The following is a 22,332-nucleotide window of genomic DNA, read 5'->3' on the forward strand; positions in this document are numbered from 1 at the left end:
TGGGGCTGCATGACTGGAGAGAGTAAAGGCAACTGAGGTTATCAAAATCATCAGGGACAGTCCATGGAGAAATTTGTGGGGCAAATATAGAAACAGAATAGTGAAGTAATGGGATGTATTTATTCAAAAGAACACTGTAGTTTTGTTTCTGTTTTTATAATAGTGTCTGGCCTTAATGTACAGAAAGGGGTAAAAGCAGTGAAACCAGAAGACATTGAAATAATGTATGTGAAATATGAAAATGATACGTAATAGGATGGTTGCAATGGAGATGGTTAGATGTGAGATTATGGTTATAGTGTGAAAGCAATGAAGACAATGCTAATGTGGACACGAGAGTAACAGAAAGAAAGGAATCTAGAATGACAATCGGGTATCTGGACTAAGCAACTGGAAGAATGGAATACATTGTGGGTAGAGGAGGTCTTGGAAAATAATGTCTGGAGTTTAGTATTGGACATGTTTAATGTTAAATGTCCAAATGAATATATTGAGCTCATAATTACATAGAAGGATTAAGACATTTTGAGGAAAATCTAGAAAGTATATTTGACTCGTTAGGAAATATGTAATTTTAAGGGTCAGCGTGAGATCTTCAAGTTAAAGTATAGATGGAAATGAGGTATCAGGACATAGCAATGGGAAACTCCAATATACAGAATATAGTTTGGATATGTACTACAAAAGAGCACAAGAAGGAGTAATCCACAATGTAAAAGTAATACCAGAAGAGAGTGGTTTTCCAAAAACATTATTGAGTTGATAAATAATGAGTGATTAGTTGTATCAAATACTGCAGATAAGGCAACATTGATTAAGACCAATCTATTGAATGCTGGAGCCAAATATACTAGTAAATGAGAGTCAATTGCATGTATTTATTCACACTCTGTGTTCATTAGCATAATGTTCAAAGCCAGAAATTGATCATGATTATAATATTTATACTACAGGAATCAGCAGACTCTTAGAACAAGTGACTTTTTCCCTCTCTCTGGAAGACATTGTTAAACATTAGCCAACACACCACTGAATAAGACATGAATATTGGATTCAGTAATATGTAGGTCACTGTAGATTTTAACACTTGCGTTTTTAGTATACTGGTGAGGGGAAACATTTTTTGTGAAGTGAGTTCTAGAAAAGGAAAATTACAGTCAGTGAGTATGTGTAATTTTTTCAAGGAAACTATATATATAAAGGCGACAGCTTTGCAAGGTATAGGTTAAGTGAAGAATTTTTGTTAAATTTTTGTTTTTTTAAAATTTTTAAGGAGAGTATGCACATCATCTTTATATGCTAGTGCAATGGATTTCAGTTGTAAAGCAGAGAAGTAATCAAGAGAGAGGGGGAAATGACAAAATGATAACTCTGTAAAATGGGTGGGAATATAATATTCAAGAGAAGGAATTGTTTAAAGACAAGTACAGACATTTCATCCATGACAATAGGTGGGAACAAAGAATAAATAGACCATATGTGTGCTGAGGAATGTTATTTGTGATTGTTTCTTTTCCCAGAAGAAAAATCATCAGCTGAAAGTGAGAATAGGGCATAAAACAGAATTATGAGTGGAGAGAGGATGTGATCAGAAATAAGACTAATAAATGATCTAGGTAAGTGTAGGAGAACTCATTGGCATCGCTAAATGGTTACTTGATGCTGAAAGTCCTCAAATTTTTAAAAAGGCAGCAAATAGGACTGTGATTTTCTTCTGCAGTAGCTGATTTTAAGATTAGTTAAGATAGTTGAATCTGACAATGGGTAAGTATATAAAATGTATGGTTGTGATAAGAGAATTGGTAGTACAAAACACATTTAAATAATGAACTGTGGAATTAAAACTCATTGAGAAGAGAATTAAGTACATGAGGAATATGAGAGGCATTGTAATGGGAAAAAGTTTTGAAAGGGTCAAAAATAGCAGACTTGGAGTCAATTAAGGAGTCAATAGCAGTTATATGCTAGAGTCAACAGCAGACTTTAAGTCAATACTTGGGTTGATAATAAATATAAACATGTCAGATTCATGAGATTGAATTTATGTAGCTGTTAGATTGCATTCTTGAAAAAGCATCTGTGTTTTTTATAAACAAAGAATTACAAAAGAAACAGCACAAAATTATAATGAGTAAGAATTTAAAATCGACAAACTGAGGAAAAGGAAGCTGTGTCAGAAAATGACTGCAAAAAGAAGAGGTAACTAGGGCCTCCCCGGTGGTGCAGCGGTTGAGCCCTGGGTTGAAAGCTGCGCACAGCCTCTACAGTGCCAGTTCCATCCCCAGCTGCTCCCTGGCCACTGGAGGAGGGTCCCACATGGTACACAGACCTCTCCTGCCACCTGCTGCTCCCCTCAGCAATGTACTTTTGTCCTTCTGCCTGCTCTGCTCCCCGCTCTGGCTCTGGTGAATTCTCTCACCCTCCCGCACTTGTGACTGTACCCAGTGCTTGCATAAATAAATAAATAAATAAATAAATAAATAAATCTTTAAAAAAAAAGTAAAAAAAAACAATTAAATATCATTTTATAAAACCACAATTAGATATCATTTTATACCATCCAGAATTGCTACATAAAAAATAAAAGATAATAATACATGCTGATGTGAAGATATGTAACTCTCATGCCTTGCTTGCGGGAATGCAAAATGATATAAATACTTTGAGAAATAGAAGTTTCTTTAAATATTAAACATAAATTTTCTATATTATCAAGCAACTCTGCTCAGATTTCTACACAAGAGAAATGAAACATATGTTCACATAAAGACTAGGAAACAAACAGAATTACCTAATAGAATTAGTCATAATATTAACATAAGAAATAACTCAAATGCCCACAGACTGGGGAATATCAAGAAAATGTATAAATGGGTATTATAGTAGAAAGGAATGAAATTCTGACAAGAAGGAATTGTATAAACCTGAATAGTAATTACTCAATTGTAAAAACACAGACAGAAAAGATAAAATAACCTATCAATTCACTTATAAGAAATGTCTAAAAAACACAAATATACAGTTACAAAAAATAGATTTGGTTGTTGATTAAACTTGGGAAGGCAAAGAAAATTATCAACAAGAATGAGAGATCTTACTAGAGTAATGAAAATGATCTAAAGATAATGGTGACGCTTGCACAACACAGAAAACTTCCTAACACAATACAAATCACAGAATTGCACGATTGAAATGGATGAACTATATCGTATGAAAATTATGCCCTAACTAATATATTTTAAAGAGATACTAAAGCGTATTTTTAAAAAAGGAAGGGAATTTGTTGGCTTGATTTGGTGATATGAGATTCAAGGATAACTTTCTTATTTTGGGGTTGGGAATGGGGCGAAGAAAAGATTTATATGAAAGCAGTGATGAAAGGGAGTATCTTTACCTTCTAGTTCTACGCTGTTGAGGGAAAAAAAAAAAAAAACTTTTTCCATTTGTGAGTCTCTGTCTTCAAAGCAGAGCTAGCAATCAGAGCAAGAAAGTAAAGAGAATATTCAGAGAATGTAATTAGGAATATACTGAATTTTGCTATGGAGCATGAGTGTTTCTGAGGGCAGAGTAGAAGTTTTTAAGAACTCCTCAGAAATGGGGCTAGACCACAAAAGGGCATGCACAGAATTTTAAAGAGGAGCAGGAATAATCTGTGAGCCTTGGCATACGATGGTAATTGACATAATCCAATGTAAAGGATATCATGAAGTATGAATTCTCTAAAATTTTACCCTACTGTAAACTAACAAATTAGCCTACCAGTCTTTCATGAATCCTAACAGAAGACTCTAGATTCTTGTGTCAGAAACAAAGGACAATATCACTGACAGAAAACAGCATGCATTTCATGTTCATGTTGGTTTACCTTATCTCGCAAGTCCCATGTGGTTAGTAAGGAGAGATACAGCATGTGGTGTGTTTGTATAACAGATAAGAAACCCCAGGCTTGACTTGCCCTAGTATCATCATGAAAGCATTGCTTAGAACATCTCCTGGGGTAGAGCACAGCTGGAGGAGAACAGGTTTGCCCTAAGACTCACATAGGGCCTCCCTGGTAGCGCAGCGGTTGAGCACTGGGTTGCAAAGCTGCCCGCAGCCTCTGCAGCACTGGCTTGATCCCCGGCTGCTCCCGGCCACTGGAGGAGGGTCCCACATGGCGCGCAGACCTCTCCTGCCACCTGCTGCTCCCCTCAGCAGTGTATTTTGGTCCTTCTGCCTGCTCTGCTCCCCGCTCTGGCTCTGGTGAATTCTCTCGCCCTCCCGCGCTTCTGACTGTACCCAGTGCTTGTATAAATAAATAAATATATCTTTAAAAAAAAAAAAAGACTCACATAAGTGTATGTGTGTTTTCACATGTGACAAGCAATCTGAAAATAGGCATTCCAAGAAGGGACCAAGGGCCTAAATATACATTAAACAAACCAGGTTCTTTTTATTACACAATCCCTTAGCATTTTCCAAATTATTTCAGATTGACATAAGGCTGAATCATGATTCACATAAATTACATTGTAATTTAGGATTATTAATGATAATATTTATCATTACTTAAGAATCATATTAACAATTATGTGATAATAATAACGCAAAGTGAAGCTGTGATTATAAGACGTAATGGCCTGATGAAATTTATCATGGACATAATTGTAATTTCATGTACAGATTGCTCTTGAGTCACAGAAAACTTGATCTAGCAATAATCTGTGTAAGGAAAGGGAAATCAGAGTCTGGCATCTCTTTTTATTTTACTTTCTTTTGTTGAATAAATTTTAAATTTGAACCTAAAGAATTTGATTAAAACATTTTATTTCACATATTTGTAGTATTAATGAGCTATTAATATTCATGAATATTTATCACCACTTCACATAGAGTATTGCACATAGAACTATCACAAATAAACACTATGTAAGCAAACAAACAAACAGCCAGTGTCTTTTGTATGAATTGGAAATAATTTTCTACAGAAGTAGTTTTTACATAGTGGTTTATATAGTTGCAGCACTAATCTTTTAATCATGTTTTACATATGTAAAGATCTAAAATGAAAAGAGACAAATTTATTCTGCATTTTATATGAGCAACTCTATTCTGAGTTCCAAATCAACAAATCAGATATTGAATTTTGTGAAGGGAAAGGAGAAACAAAAACAAATTTCATGCCAGGTATGTAATTATTATCTCATTTAAACCTCATGAAAGTAATTAAGTTTTACATAATTCTATTTTAAGTTAAGAGGAAAGGAGGATCGTAACAGTTATAGCTTAGCAAGTTATACATCTAATCAAGAATGCACATTTTTCAAAATTGGTAGTTGAATCAAAACCCATTCTATTTATTCATTTAAAGGTTCTTATTTCCTATGTCAAATATACAGATTAATTATGCAAACAATTTTGTAAAGTCATCCACTTGCTCTACCCCAAAATAGAACCAATTGTTAAGAAAGAATTTAGAAGGTATTAAAATAAATGTAAGCAGATTTCATATAATTATTGCTACTTCAGTCATAAAAGCTAGAAAAATTATTGCACTTGTGCAATTCTAACCATTTTTGATTTTATTTATTATGCATATAATTTGTGCATTCTATAATAATAAAATGTTAAAAGCTATTTTAACATTTTCTTGCATGGAACACATGTGTAATTAAAATCAGATTAACTGAAGAGAAATAATCACAAAAACTTGTGCTCAACTTAACATTTCTATTGGATGATTATAATAAACAGGTCTTAGAAGTAAAAGAAAAATGTATGTGTGTGTTCATGAGCATTTTGTACATACATATATGTGTATATATACATACACACACATACACACATTTAAAAGCATTTGTTAAATTTGGCTATTTAAAAGCCAAGGTGTCACATTTTGGTATGATGCCACATTTTTTGCAATTTGACTTTTATTCATTTTTTTAAAGATTTATTTTATTCATTTATGTATACAAGAGCTGGGATGTAGGCCAGAGGTGTGGAGCAGGGGGGTGTGAGAGATGATTCACCAGAGACAGAGTGGGGAGCAGAGCAGGCAGACTGACTGAAATACACTGCTGAGGGGAGCAACCAGGAGAGACAGGAGAGGTCTGCTGCTCAATGCGGGTTACCTCCCCGGCTGGGGATCGAACTCATGCTGCAGTGGCTGCCGACAGCTTCACAGTACTGATACTTAACCCCTTCTACCACCAAAGAGGCCCATGACTTTTAAATTAATTGATTTTTTTCACAGAAAATAGAGTGAGGAAAATGTATTTAATCTATTAAAATAGTAACTTATTTAAAAATAAATACCATTTTCTAATCACATTATTTGAGTTAGCATTGTATTACTGAGATTCATTCACGATATAGTGCGTGACAGAATTTCCTCTTTTCTCAAGGTTGTATAATATTTTATTGTATGTACATAACACATTTTCCTTATCCATTTAACCACCGATGGACATTAATGCTGCTTCCACAACCTGGCTGTTGTGAATGATGCTGCAAATAACACAGATGCTCTTGCAATAACATATTTTAAATGTAAAAATCTTTCTACTGTATCAAATGAATAATAAAAGCATTTGGAAATTGCCAGAATTTTGGCTAACTTCTCTTGAGCATCACTTTAGAATAAGCAAAAGTATTGAATATTAATTTTCTAAAACTTAGTGTGAGTAGGGAACGTTAGAATAGTTAGCAGCTGATAAAAATATCAATGTACTATCAAAATGTTTTTTCAATATGATACATTTAATGTGAAATATTAATTTCAATATGAAAAAGAATATTAACTGTCAATATAACTACTTACATTATCTGAGTAATGTAAGTAGGAAAGGAAATGAGCATATAAAGCAGTTGTATAAATTTTTGGATGACATGCATATGCTGCATGTGCATATTCAAGAAGCATATCTCCATAGTGCACTAGAAGCATAAATGATACACAGAGAAGTTGAACATTAGCTTAGAAATATTTCTACCTCTAGTGAAATTATTAAAATATTAGTTACCTAAATAACAATCTCAGAACTCATATTTTTAATAATTAATTCTCACTATATGACATGGTACTTGAATTACTGTATCTGAGATTTAGAAGTTGCTTTTCAATATCTTGCAAGGTTAGAGTAAAGAAAATTGTACTAAAACTAAGTCAATTCTGAGAGTACTTTCTAAATTCTTATTTTATGCCAAAACATAATTTCTTATTCAGAGAGATATTTAAGAGCTTGAAGTAAACATAACCTTCCCAAGAGAGTAAGTAAATACAAATGCAATTGTACAACACCCTGAGGCGTGCCCTGTTAAATTTAGTATTTGTCAGACTATGGAATTTGCATCATGAATGAATAGGAAGCATAATGCAATAAGAAATGTTAGTATGCTTTGCAAAGAGAAATAAAAGGGACAATTGAATAGTTCATGAATATATATATATATGTATGTGGATATATATACACAAATGTATGTATATATATGAACATAAAAGCAGAACATCTTAAATGACTTCTAGGATAACTTTACCTTTCTCAAATCAAGTTCACAAAAGAGGCTCAGTTCTTGATATTTTGTTTCACTGCTACTCATTATCCAACTGACTCTTTTAAAGCATCTAAATTATTGATAATGAATCAATAGGCCCTTTTATATGTATATACCCAAGTTAATGCACAATGCATTATCTGAAATACAAAGAAATCTTGCAAGTGTAAAATCAGATGAAATCTCATTGGCGATTTTGCAAGTGAAGAATCATTAAAGATATGGTACTGACCTCTGAGAAATATTTGAGACCTCTGAGAAATATTTCTCTTGTAATCTTACATCAGTAAGCCAGCAATGGTATGGAGTCATGATATTACAGGAGAAGTTGCTTTTTTAAAATATTCTCTCCATCTGCTTATTTTTTAAAAGAATTAATGTATAGCATCTGAAAAAACTTTCTGGGGCTATATGGATTTCCCTAGCTTACAAGCATTTCCCTTTGATACATTTAATAATAGGTATAAAATGCACATAATGATATTTAAATTGCTTTAGCATAATAGTAAAATAAGGGGGAAGTAGTTAATTAGATGTATAATACTTATACTACATCTCATCTACCACTAAGCATGCATAAATCCATAAAATTTGGACAGTAAGAAAACTACACTTTTCCCATAGCCTCAGCAATGAATTACACTAAAGATGAAAGAAGAATAAAAACATCCTTTGAGATAAGTATCTCCTACTTTAAGTTTTATTAAATTGACATGTTTTTCTGCTCCAACTACACAATAAAAATGTATCCATTTTTTTACCAGTGATTTTTGTTCCTATTTATTAGATTTACCCTTGATGAAACAAAGTTCTTTGCAGAACTATTTTCTTGCTCCAGTAGCAATTTTTAAGAGTCTTGCTTTTGAAATTCTCAATTAAAACAATGTGCTTCAGCTGCTGTTAAGAAGAAAATTTGAAATATCTAAATATTACCTCTCTTTTTGGGTTTGGTATTTTTGAATGTTAGATTAATGAGAGAAGGGTACAGAGTCAGAAAAGAATTAATAATTTATAATAATCCATAATATAAATTGTTCTCAGTTCTACTTTTGTCATTGTTAATACCTAAAGGAAGGTGTATCTTTCAAATCCAGTTATATTTGGAGAGTGAAGCTGTTGCATGGTTGAGAAAAAAATCATTAATATCCTAGAGATTCATGCTTACTTCACTTTTATTTAAACTACATTGAAGTCTAACATTTATTATGGAATAAGTGAGAATCTGGAAAACTCCACATAAAATATCAGCTATAGAAATTTTTATAACAAACTGTAAAGGGTACCTCAATGTCTATTTCAAAACTGATTTGATGAATACAGAAAAGGTCAAACTAAAAATAACTAGACTGAATCAGTTATAAGTGTAGTAGCATATGCCTCATTTAATAACAAACTCTAAATATGCACCACAGTTTAAGTAGTATCATGAATGCTAACTCTGACAGCAAAAGGTTATGAACTACCTGTCAAATTGCACCCAACACAAGGGCAGGTACTTATGAGTTATCAGGACCCTGATGTAGCAGAAGGTGACTGATTGACATGAGTGGGCTAGTGGGAAGGAACTGCCAAAGCCTGGTGGCATGTTCAGAATGACACCAAGTCCTGAAACAGAAGTGACTATAATCTCATCTGTTTATAAATCTAACTACTTAAGCGAAAACCTTCCTGTAAGCAGCATATTTTCTAAGAGATATTTTTATATCTAAAAATTCCGATATTACAAGTTTAAGGCTTTCTCAGGTTCCCCTTGCATATGCAGTGAGTTATTTCTACAAGGTTTCATTAAATATTATTGACACAATGGGTAACAATGAAGACTTACATGTGGGGATTGTAGCTTAGATAATCAGTTTTACCTAAGAGTTTATTCAATCTTTCCAATCGTGATAAGGTCCACAAAGATTTGTTTTTAAAACACCGTGCCTGTGATAGTGATAAAATGTAAATATAACTTATACTTATTAAAAATCAGACAAAGAAAGTCTTAATCATTATGATAAAGCTAATGTTAATGTGAAAATATTTAATTTTCTGTAAAAGTATTTTTAGCAAGTCTTCCCTTTTATTATATTCCCTGATGATTTGAAACTTATGAGAATGAATTAGTTTTCTGTTTATCTCTATCTCTTTTGAGGAGTCTTTATAGTCCTAAAGTGTTTTCTCCCCTTATAAAGATGGCTTTTAATTGTATCATGGGAAAAAAAAATAAACTGAAATTAAAAAAAAAAAGAGGGGATGAAAGACAAAAAGTCCGATGACAGAAAGTGATTATAAGACAAAGAAAAGTTAGACAAAACTACACTGACACAGAGTATACACAGTAACACTATGAGCACCGGGGTATGTATTTCAAATTATTACTGTCTTGTTCCATTAATCAATATTGATATAACCTAAACTGTGAGTCTGATAAAATTTCTATTGCCTTAGTTAAGGAAAGATTGAAACTAGGTTTCAATATAACAAAATTAGGTTACTTAAAACTTCAAAAAGTGGAAGAAAAACAAAAAATTAACAATCCTTATATCTATTTCTAGATTCTTTCTTCTAATGTCCTAGCTGTAATCATGAAATGAAGAGCAATAATCCCTATATCCTTAACTGAGCATATATCCAATTTACCAAAAGAAAGAAGTAATTAGTTTGTAGAACACATTTCATACATCCTAATGAAAAAAGAGATGCTCAAAAATATGTTTGTAACTCTCCTCTGTGTTTCACACTAGGTATGAGAAGTTGAACAAAAACAAAGCCTCAATTGTCACAGGGATTTCAGATTTGTTAGCTAATAATCAAATGAGTCAAAATTTAATTTATATAAATATATACATACATAATTTAAATATTGATTTAAATGTTTGCAAGATGCATTTTAATGTTATGAAGTTAGCTATTTTCCATAAAAAGGTAGGGCAAAGGGGAATAGAAAACAGGATTCTTTAAGACAGTGTAAGCATGAAAAATGACATCTGGAGGATCAAGGTAGATGTCCAAATAAATCAGAATTTAGCAGTTACCAAAGTAAAAGAATAAGGTTACTAATGAAGGTGGTGTCTTAAAATAAACCTGGAGGAAGGAAGTAGTATGTGTACAAACTCCTTGATTATGAGCAAATTGACATGTTCCAGAAACTGAAGGAAGCCCAGAGTGTGAGGGTAGAAGAGTGAATAGTCCTGCAGAGACTTGAAAGAACCACATATAGTATCACCAGTCAGTTAAAGGATCATGTTCCACATCTAAAGTCCACTGAGAAGCTATGAAAAGTGTTAGTGTTAGAGTGTGTAGTGTAGTCAAACTTAAGCACAAACTTGCCTAGATAGAAAAGAGACTTCTGATAACATAAACTACAGAAAACAATTGAAAGGAGAATCAGATTGATAAAGCCCTTTGAAACGTTGGAAATGAGACTAAAGAATTTGTAAGTCATGCTGGCATAAGATCTTAACTGATAGGGCCTCCCCTGGTGGCGCAGCGGTTCAGCGCTGGGCTGCGAAGCTTCCTGCAGCCTCTGCAGCGCCTGTTCGATCCCCGGCTGCTCCCCGGCCACCGGAGGAGGGTCCCACATGGCGCGCAGACCTCTCCTGCCGCCCGCTGCTTCCCTCAGCAGTGTACTTCGGTCCTTCTGCCTGCTGTGCTCCCCGCTCTGGCTCTGGTGAATTCTCTCACCCTCCCGCGCTTCTGACTGTACCCAGTGCTTGTATAAATAAATAAATAAATAAATCTTTAAAAAAAAAAAAAAAATTCTATAAAAAAAAAAAAAGATCTTAACTGATATATAGTAGTTATCAGTAAAAAGATATTAGTTAAACAGTTTTGAGGAAGTTGAAGAAAATAATTGTAGAAGTAATGGGTGAAAATCATTAGACATTCCCTGTTTTACTGTCTCTCCCTCTCTCTCCTGAATGGTGCATGACAGAGCAAAGAATGTCTGTTAGTGGAATCCCACATTGGACATTCATTGTCTGGGCTGAGAAGTTTCTCTGTGTCATGAATGATGCAATTGAGACAAAGGTAGGACAGCTAGAGGTTAACTATCATCCACCTCTTGAAGCAAATTATCCTGAAGAGAGACCTAAGCACTTTACCTCCATGGCCTTCTCATGCTGAGAAAGATACAATAAAAGTAGGATTGTTAAAAAGCAGTTCTAACACAGTTTGGTACCTTGATCCCTGTACAATTTAAACATATGATTAAGAACCTCAAAGAATTTGTTTACATGGATTATATCTATCAATACTTAATGGTAGAAATGAAAAAAAGATCTTAAAATATTATATATACATGCATGTAAAATTAGTTTATAATATTACTTTAAAATTCTCTGAACACGTCCTATCGCCTAAATATTAGACTGCATTTATTAAATTCATAGGAAGACATATATATTATTTAACATTTAAATACTTTAAAGAATACTGTTAAAAGCTGATGGATATTTACATAATGTTAGATTACAAATATTTCCATTTTATTTGACAAGAATTTTATTTATATACTAAAGATTAAATATGTCTAAGGTTAATGGAATTTTCTGTTCTTCTTATTAACCAAAGGCATGCCTTCAAATTAAGATTTGTGCCATTATGCTAAATATAACATATATAACATAAAACTCACCCAATAACTGAGAGGCAAGTACATAACCTTCAGGATAATTAGTGTAATTTCCTCTAGTCTGCTTATGGATATTATAGGATGTTACATGTTTTCAGCTGACAATATAGAAATTGATGTTATGTGTATTAGCCATGTCTTTGGATTTAGCTTCAAATAGTAGCATCATTAGAGTAATAAAATAATATGTTACACTCTGAGACAGAAATCAACGTCAAGTTGCTAATTATGCTTCTCTCTTCTTAAATCTACTAGTGATTATTTTATACTTCTCATGTAACTCAGATTGCAAGAACACAGATTTTAGTTGTGATTGCAATTTTGTAAAGTAAAACACAGGGAATGTCTACATTAATTCAAGATATTTTTATGATATTGTCTAGTATCTTGTTGTAATGTTAAAATAAAGGGATCTTAGCATTCATGGACTAATGTAATTTCAATTGAAATAATGAGAAATGAAGACTTTTTTCCCCACAGATATGAAGAATTGACCATCTGCTTTATAGTAACAAAATATTATCCTTGACTTCAATAAAATTCCAATTTATTGCAAAAACAAGATCTAAGTCAAGAAATACAGTGGTCTATGATAAGAGCTATTACCTAGAGAATGTCAAGTTGTTACAGAAGCACATAATAAACATTTACAAATGAAGCTAACTCAAGCCAGAGCGGAAGTGTAAAGGATTGGTGGAGCGTCCTCCTAGAAAGAACATCTTGAAAGGTGGGCAAAAATAGACAGGCATATTTGGATCAAGTCAACGTCTGTTAACTTGGCAGAGATGTGTTTTGTGGGGGTATTAGTATGTGAGCCCTGCAGAGCTTGGAGGAGTTGTATAATCCCGCAAATATGACAAGAGTGGGTATGTGATTTTTAACCCAAGGATTTTTTAGGGGTCACACTTGGGTCCATATTATATGAATTAGGCAGATGTTCATGATACAAGTTTAGTGTTTTATATAATAGCTCCTTGGCATTTTGCTTATTTTTTTTTTCTTCATTCCTGTAGCTCACATTTTTTTTTAAACATTTATTTATTTATGTATATAAGAATTGGCATACAGGCCAGAAGTGTGGAAGGTGAGAGGATTCACCAGAGACAGAGTGGGGAAGAGAACAGCAGACTGACTGAAAAACACTGCTGAGGGGAGCAGCGGGCAAGTCAGGAGAGGTCTGCTGCGCCATGTGGGTGGCTCCCTGGCCGGGGATTGAACTGTGCTGCAGTGGCTACAGACCTAGCTTCACAGGTTGTGTCTTAACCCCTTGCACCACCAGGGAGGCACCATTGTAACTCACATTTAGAAGAATCTATCCTGTTGTCTAATGTTTGAGATTCAAAATTCGAATATGCTTCCGCCATGAATCTTCTTAAGCCTAATCTAAGCTAACTGGTATCACCTCAACATATTTCATGTCATCTTAAATATATATTATGTACAATAATTATAAGTGAAAGAATAAATGATTCAAGAACTATATTAGGTAATTTATTTCCTATTTCATTTAATAGCCCCAATTATCCCAGTCAGATAGATATTGACAGAATCCCCATTTACCAATTTAGGAATATAGTAACTATCTTATGACTACATGACTAGTATGTGGTAGATTTAAAACTCTGAAATGTGACTTTAATAATGTAATGTCTCTTTATGCCAGTATATTTGTGATAGCATTATAATGTATATTAAGGAGAAAATATGTGTGTATAACTCTTTTACCTGGAGAGATAAAATCCTGAAATAAATTTTGTAACATAAAGTAAAAACCCATCATCTAACTTAACGTTTAAAACTAATTTCCTGCCCATACTCAACATTCACCTCATCTGCTCTTGACTAATACTTAAAGAATATATAGCTAATTTCTAGCATGTACTAAATAAATCCCCATGGCCTTAAGTGCGATTGCTGGTGAAATACGAAGACTGTCAATAAGTGATGAGACTTGCCTGCTGTTTATAGGTGGCTCAAGAAAGGAAACATATGCAAGTATTTTTTTTTGTGTGATGTATGTATATATGTATTATATTTTAAGCACTGACTTATGTTTTTCTGTGACTTTTTTAACTTGAGGTAACATTGGTTTACAATGCTGTACATTATTTAGGGGACTAGGTTCACACCCCTTCAGATGTATGCTACCACACCACACCCAACACCAAGTAACCCATAGTCCCCCACCACAACCCATTCAGCTTTTTCCACTATTTGCTCCTCAATCCCCCGTCCCCATCTGGTTCACTCAAATCTGCAATCAGATTTCCAAAGTTTGTTTTGTTTGCAAGTGCTCTTAAATGAATAAAGTTGATTGTTGTTCGATAGGCTCAGGGAAGAAATCAAGGATGTTGACTTTTTTGTCACTGAAATATACAATAGATACAAATGACTTCCAACTGCCCCTGGCATTTAACCCATATTGCTATTTATTTGCCAGCTAATGATAAGAATTTAGCAAGGTAGAAATCATTTAAAGACAAATAAAATAAATGTTGATGACTGTTCCTACTGACAGGCAAGAAAAATGTGCTGTTAGTGATTTTGGCATGACTGCTATTCATTTATAATGACTGATATATTTCCATTTTAAATATCTAGACATTGTGCTAGAAACTGTGTTCAAGTATACTAGCAACTTTACCTTGTAATTTCTGATGGCCTTTGCAGAAAATGACACAGTAAATACCTCCTAGCCTGTAATCACCTAAGTTTGTTTTTCAACCTCCTCTGCTCAAAAGGTTAAAAAGTGTATCATGTAGGATATTTCTATTTTCCCATTGAGTGTTTAAAAAATAAGTATTGAACAGACTCATCACATAGGATAGCCATCCTCTTAAGCCTATCATAATATGTTCTGGAATGGACATCCTACTCCAGCTATATATATAAGATTTGGATGTTTGTATTGAATTAAATACTTGTGTTTTCCAATGTGGATATAGAAACAGAAACTAAACATACATCTAAACTCACTGTATCAGATATGCAGATTTGGAGAGGAATTGAACCTTAGTTATCATCTACTGTGAGACAGTCAAACTGAAGGTGAGGAAAACAAAGCTTAGAGCTGTTTATATCTGTCTGTCTGTCTGTCTATCTATCTACCTATCTATCTATTTTATATTTATATATAGTGAGAGTAGATGAAACATCATAGAGAAAAAGTATAAAATACATTTTTATTTACTTGTCAAACTTGTTAAATGTTAACTTTATTTTTAAATAAAAAATTCATAGATGATAGAGGAGAAGGGAGGAATAAATTTTTGCAATGCAGTTACAGCCAAGTTTCACTACATTAACAAATTTTCCTTAACAAGTCTTTTAGTCTATCCCTTATTAGCCATCCTTTGGAAATAACTAACTTCACTTTAAAGAGGTAAATATATTTTCCAAAGATCAGAAAGGCAGAAAAAAATGCACTAGGTTAGGATATAAAACTACAAATACATAATTTCTCTTTCCCTCTAGATTACTGCAAAACTTGGTTTCCAGGGTCATTACTTACTAGATAATTACAATGAGGTTCAAGCAATAAGGGTTGCACTTTCAAATTAGTTAGAGGACAAAGCTGAATAGTAAATTGGGTGTTTGCATATTAAAGACTAACTCTTAAGTACCAAAAGTCATGGCCAAGGTGACATAACATTTTAAATAGAGGGCCTCCCCGGTGGCACAGCGGTTGAGTGCTGGGTTACAAAGCTGCCCACAGCCTCTGCAGCACAGGTTCTATCACCAGCTGCCCAGCTGCCAGGCAAGGGTCCCACATGGCACACAGACCTCTCCTGCCACCCGCTGCTCCCCTCAGCAGTGTACTTCTTCAGTCTGCCTGTTCTGTTCCCTGCTCTGGCTCTGGTGAATTGTCTCACCCTCCCGCACTTCTGACTGTACCCAGTGCTTGTATAAATAAATAAATAAATCTTTTAAAAAAAAACAACATTTTAAATAGAAAGAAGTGACAGAGAGTCAACTGTCACTGAGAGTCAAATAAAATAGGACTAAAAATAACTAGACATACAGGATATTTCTATTGCACAACCATAGTTGAATTGATATTTCTTTTAAGGAGTCAAAAAAAAAAAAAAGTCTAAGAGGGAGGAAAAAGTTAAAGCTATGAAAGACCAAAAAAAAAATTCTAATGATAGTAATAGTCAAATAGGAGATGCATGTAAACTTCAGTGAATGGCTGGGAGATTATAAATCATAATTTTTGGTAAACTATTTAGCAATATAAAACAAGAGCATCAACATTGATCATGCTCTTACCCACAACTCTATGTAATAATTTACTCTAAGGAAATAATTAAAAGAGTAGAGATTTTACACACATACCTTTGTCACATTGTTATTATAACTGAATGTCTATTCTTTGATTTCTGTATCTTTTCATTAGTTCAATACATTTCTGGACTTTGATAAAGTACAATGTATTAATGTTAGGTAACAGTAAACAACCAAAATTTTAGAAACCTTAAATAAGTAATTGTACTCTACATAGAAATATGAATGCATTCTATTTAAAGTTGACTTTTGCCTTTATATTGAAATCAGCTTTTAAAGTAGCTAATACCATTTATTTAAAACAGATTATTTAGGGAACTCCCTGGTGGTGCAGGCGGTTGAGCACAGTGCTGTGAAGCTGTCCGCAGCCTCACCAGTGCCGGTTCGATCCCCGCGGGCCTCGGAACAACCCACATGGCGAGCAGACCTCTCCTGTCTCTCCCGCTGCTCCCCTCAGCAGGGCATTTCATCAGTCTGCCTGTTCTGTTCCCCACTCTGGTGAATCCTCTCACCCACCCACACATCTGGCCTGTACCCCAGTTCTTGTGTAAATAACTAAATAAATATTTTTTAAAAAAAAGCCATTTATTTGGGAGCAGCAGGTGAGGTTTCTTTGCCTCCTTGTCCCCTAGTGGGACTTGGACAAGGCACAGGCTTCTAGAACCACAAAGATCTGGTCTCGGGAGCATGCCTTTGACCAACCGTAGGAAACTATCTTACCATTTGCACTGTAGATGTACCAAACCCGATGAACTCATTTGTGGTTAGAATACTGGACAGACATATAGATTTCTTGGGAAAGCTGCATTGCCATAGATTTCTCACCACAATGCCTTCCATTGTGAAATTTCTTATTGGTGCAGCAAGAATCAAACCATAAGTGCGAAAACATTCTGTTGTTGATCCACTAGAGAATACAATGGAATTTACACCTACTAATACTTCATTTGCAAGTATGGCTTCAGCAGATGAAAGGCTTATATACAAAACCATAGCCTTGAGATCCATAAAAATACTCATTTGTGTCAAAAAGCCATTGTCACTATGACAGGGGTCAATCTCAGCAGCTACTTTGAAGGTCTGATGGCAAATGAAATATCTACAAAGCTAATAAGGTCCAAGAAGTAATGGAACAGTTTATATTAAATGCTGAGCTAGAAGAATTGACATTCTCGGCACAAGGAAGCATCAAGACCTGGATGTCATGCTGGCTGCAGCATTTTTTGAGAAGCAAAAGTTGGTATAGAGTATTCAGTCCCCCAGGACTCTCCAAGCTGGCAGTACATTTGTTTGTTAATTTGAAAAGACGACTATATTTTCAGTATATTTTTTTTAACAAGCTGAAAAAAGACTGTGACTTTTCATTAAAACAAAGAGATGCTGGACTTCTAATTAAAAGGGATCATCAAAAACCAGTGTTATTTCAAATGACCATCTAATTTTGTGGATACCATTGTTTATGTGAAAATTCAAATTTCTGAAAAGTATTTAGAAATTGGCATTGGTATCTCAAATGTCCTTTCGTTAGAATTTTCAGGCTTTTCACAGATTGGAACTCTACCTGCCTTGGACCAACCCCAAAACAGCAGAGCCCTATCTTATGTACACAACATTGTTCTTGCTTGAGGGAAGTCACTTTAATGGGAGGAGTTGTAATGTTTTAGAAGTCATTAAATTGTATAAAATATAAAACTTATATAAACCAGCATTTAAAACCAGTGTTTATATTTGGAGTTTAAATGAACTTTTTTTTAAAGATTTATTTATTTATGCATACAAGAGCTGGGGTACAGGCCAGAGATACGGGGGGTGAGAGGATTCAGCAGAGACAGAGTGGGGAACAGAACAGGCAGACTCACTGAAATACACTGCTGAGGGGAGTAGTGGGGGAGACAGGAGAAGTCTCCTGCGCATGTGGGTCGCTCCCTGGCTGGCGGGGGATCGAACTTGTGCTGCAGAGGCTGCAGATTGCTTCATAGTGCGATGCTTAACCCCTTGCACCACCAGGGAGGCCCCTGAATGAACTTTTTGAAGAGAAAATTATCACTAAATTAATACATGATTCCAACAAGAACAAGCTTTTATTATATTAAAAAATACTATATTGATTTGCCAAAGGTTTTATAACTTAGTAAAAGCATTACCTTACCTGAAAACAAAATTGTATAGCCATCTCATATCAGACAACATTATAGGATTGAGGTTATCTGCTAATTTATTCTTTATCAGGACATAAGATATTCCAACTGCATTTATTCATATACTATTCAGGATTAGTCCCTTGGTCATGAAGTCAATAGCCTACTTCTTACATAAAATTTGCTGCTTTTTACACAAAGTTCATTTTCATAATTTGAAATCTGATGTTTCACATCAAAATGTCTGTTTTAAAGTTTCACGTGGCCAAAAGTACCTAATCTGTGATTCTGTCATTATGATACATGGACCTAGTTTGTTGGTGTAATTGGGAATTTATGTGTATTTTATCAGTAACTCATTATAATTAGCAGGGTCATCTGGAGGTTTATGTACACAGAGATGAAGGATACAATCTGCTTTGTTAGTGCTATTCTTTAAGCCACTTAGCTAATTCATCACTTTGGAACATACAATTAACCAGCCTCCCCCATCATGGTTAGTGAGTATGAGTATTAATGCCACCTCCTTCAATATACCTTTCCCAATGATTACAAAAAAAAATCTACCCCCTAATCATGATTTGTGTCTCCTAGGAAACATTTACAAATAATCTGTGAAACTAATTTCTATGAAAAATGTTATTATGGAACCTAGCCAGTTACTGTTTTATGTATTTTCCTTATAAATTTAATCTTAAGTAATGCTTAATCTCCAACAATGATATTGTAGATCAAATTTATAGACAGGAGAAAATATTTCGGTGTAAAAGCATTTTGTACATGAAATCACACCATAACAATCATCTAGTGTAGTAAATGTAATCACAATAATGATCATTAATTACGGAGAGACCCAAAACATGAAAACAGTGTAATTCAATTTTAGACTCTATTTTTTTGCACTTTGAATTAAGTGTTTTATCAGGAAACTGAATGACTAGGTTTGACTTTGTTTTTTTCTTAAGAGATAAATGTTGTCATTAGTTTTTAAAAAAGATGGAATTGGGGCATAAAAGGTTAAGCACTGCCTATGAAGCAATCCAAAGCCTCTGCAGAACGAGTTCAATTCCCGGCCAGCCAGGGAGCAACCCACATGGTGCAGCAGACCTCTCCTGACTCACCTGCTGCTCCCCTCAGCAGTGTATTTCAGACAGTCTGCCTGTTCTGTTCCCCACTCTGCCTCTGCTGAATCCTCTCACCCCCAAATCTCTGGCCTGTACCCCAGTTCTTGTATGCATAAAGAAATAAATCTTTAAAAAAAACAAACATGAAATTGCAGTGTTGTCAAATGGCATGCTTATTCAAACTCAGAAATCTTTTCCTCTTGTGATAAATAAAGTTTCAATGTTACAAGTACTTACTGTGTGCCAGGCACTGTGAATTGACCATCTAATTAAATTTTCAGACAACCCCATGTAAAAGGTATTACTATTGCAAATATTGTTTAAAAATGAACAATGATGTAAAAATAAAAAAATATATTTAAAAAAAGGTATTACTATCTGTATGTGTGAATAAGAAAACTGAAGATAAGAGAGGTTGAGTAATTTGATAAAGGTCAGTCAGCTAATGATGGCCAAAGCCAATGTTTGAAGTTAGGTATATTTGAGTTGAAAGTTGTTGTGTTCTCCCATTATATTTTTCTGTCTAAGTGTGGTGAATTTAATCCAAAGAGAAATAGGAAAGGAATATGAAGGAATGGATATTTTAGGGGTTGAGGACACTAAGAGTGTAGAGTAACACACACATACACTAACACACACATCTTTTAAATGCTGAATTTAAGATAAAGGCGTATATGTCCTATGCATATATGTTCTATATAAGTGTGTATATGTTATGTGTATGTGCTCACATATATAAAGATTAAATTTTGGATTTTTAAATGCTGATAATTACTATGAATAAGAAATAAAATATTTACAGCTGAGCTTATGTGTGACTATATAATAATTTTCTTAGACAAAAGTAGGTATCTCATAATGCCACAGAATTCCGGAGGCTTCACTAGTCCAAAAGAAACTGATGCTTTTTGAAGCACTGTTGTAAAATTTGTGTACATTTTATGATTCTAGATATATCTGATATTCAGGAAACTTTTTCTGTTTTCTTATTTTCTTTTTCGAAACAAGATTCCATAAAAAGTATATGCTTGTAAAGTGTTACTTAGATCAAGTGGGGTGAAATGGGTAACAACTTGAGAAACAGTACCATATTAGAAGTCAAAATACCTCTAAAATTTTAGAAAAATAACCATAAACAAATAGGATAAATGCTATTTGCTGACAAAAAATGGAAAACCAAGAAAAATACTGAAAATTTTACATGATTAGATTATTTTGTCATTTTTAGGAGAAACACACTACAGTGACATTCTAGGTACCACTAAAGTAATGTGTGTACAGATCGAGTACATATTAATCAGAGCATTTTGGCTGTGGGTTGAAGGTAACGTCCTTACAATCTCAGTTAATTACTTAGTGCTGATGTCTTCCCAGCTCTTGGTGATCATTTTACTGGCACCAAAATCAGACTCCCCAATGTGTAAAATTCCATGGGAACTCAGTGCATAGGAATATAACTTCTCTCCATATTAGCAAAAGGAATTTAGTATTATTTGTCCATGATTCTCATTTTGATGAATGAAATAAAAGGAAGTAGATGGAAAGGGCTCTTTTGTCATCACATAAATGATAATAATATTAATAATTCTAATAATTGCTAACTATTCACTGCTTACTACATACTGTTCTGTATAAATTAGCTTATTTATGTTTCATAAATAATACATCTGGCATCATATTTTAGGATGTCAGCACCATTTTATCTAGAAAAGTATCTGAAAATAAGAAATGGAACATTTGTTTAAATTATTTCTGTAAATTTTTGAGAGATTTTAATTTGAAGCATATTGATCAAAGATATAAAATAAACACATGAAAAACAGGATTTTGTTCATGAAGAAAATCATAGTTGTAGCAGGAAGGGATGAAAGCTAGAGGCTGGATGGTGGGTATCATTTGCAAAGAATAGAAGAAAATATTTCCTTGTGAAACTAAAGGGAAATTAATAATTTGTGTTGTTATTTCTACCAGTTGCTCAGAAGAAAAGGAATAAGATATTCCTTTTGAAAATAATTTAATATTTCTATGAAGAAAACGTTGTCTACTGAAAGTTAGAAGGGAAAATAGAAATAGAACAATAAAGATTTGAAACAGCCAAGGAAGTAAATACAAAGGAAGCTAATAAGATACCCAAGGAAAGCAATGGTGGAGCAACACGGAACACTGGGATGAGAATGAGAATCAAGTTAAATGCAAGTGTTAGACACAATTAAAAAAAAATAGAGGCCTCCCTGGTGGTGCAAGGGGTTAAAACGCAGCCTATGAAGCTATCAGCAGCCACTGCAGCACAAGTTCAATCCCAGGCCACGGAGCAGCCCACGTGGTGCAGCAGCAGACCTCTCCTGACTCACCTGCTGCTCCCCTCAGCAGTGTACTTCAGTCCATCTGCCTGTTCTGCTTCCCACTCTCTCTCTGGTGAATCCTCTCCCCACCCCCCACACCTCTGGCCTATACCCCAGCTCTTGTATGCATAAATAAATATTTTATATATATATAGTTATGAACAATCATGTATATCTCATCATCACTTTTGTAATTGTCAGGTTTTTCACAATTGTCTGTGATCTGTTTTAGTCATCTGTGCAAATGGTAGCTATACAAATGTTTTCATAGAGGCGTGAGCTAAATTAAAACT

General features: G+C 34.1%; 1 pseudogene; it reads left to right on the top strand.

Moving 5' to 3' along the window:
- The first annotated feature begins 11,460 nt into the window (after positions 1 to 11,460).
- Positions 11,461 to 17,681, top strand: LOC119258503 (PRELI domain containing protein 3B-like; annotated as a pseudogene).
- The last annotated feature ends 4,651 nt before the right edge of the window (positions 17,682 to 22,332 follow it).

The sequence above is a fragment of the Talpa occidentalis genome, unplaced genomic scaffold, assembly GCF_014898055.3.
Source record: "Talpa occidentalis isolate TD23 unplaced genomic scaffold, MPIMG_talOcc4v2.1 talOcc4.5, whole genome shotgun sequence".
In the NCBI taxonomy this organism is placed as follows: Eukaryota; Metazoa; Chordata; class Mammalia; order Eulipotyphla; family Talpidae; genus Talpa; species Talpa occidentalis.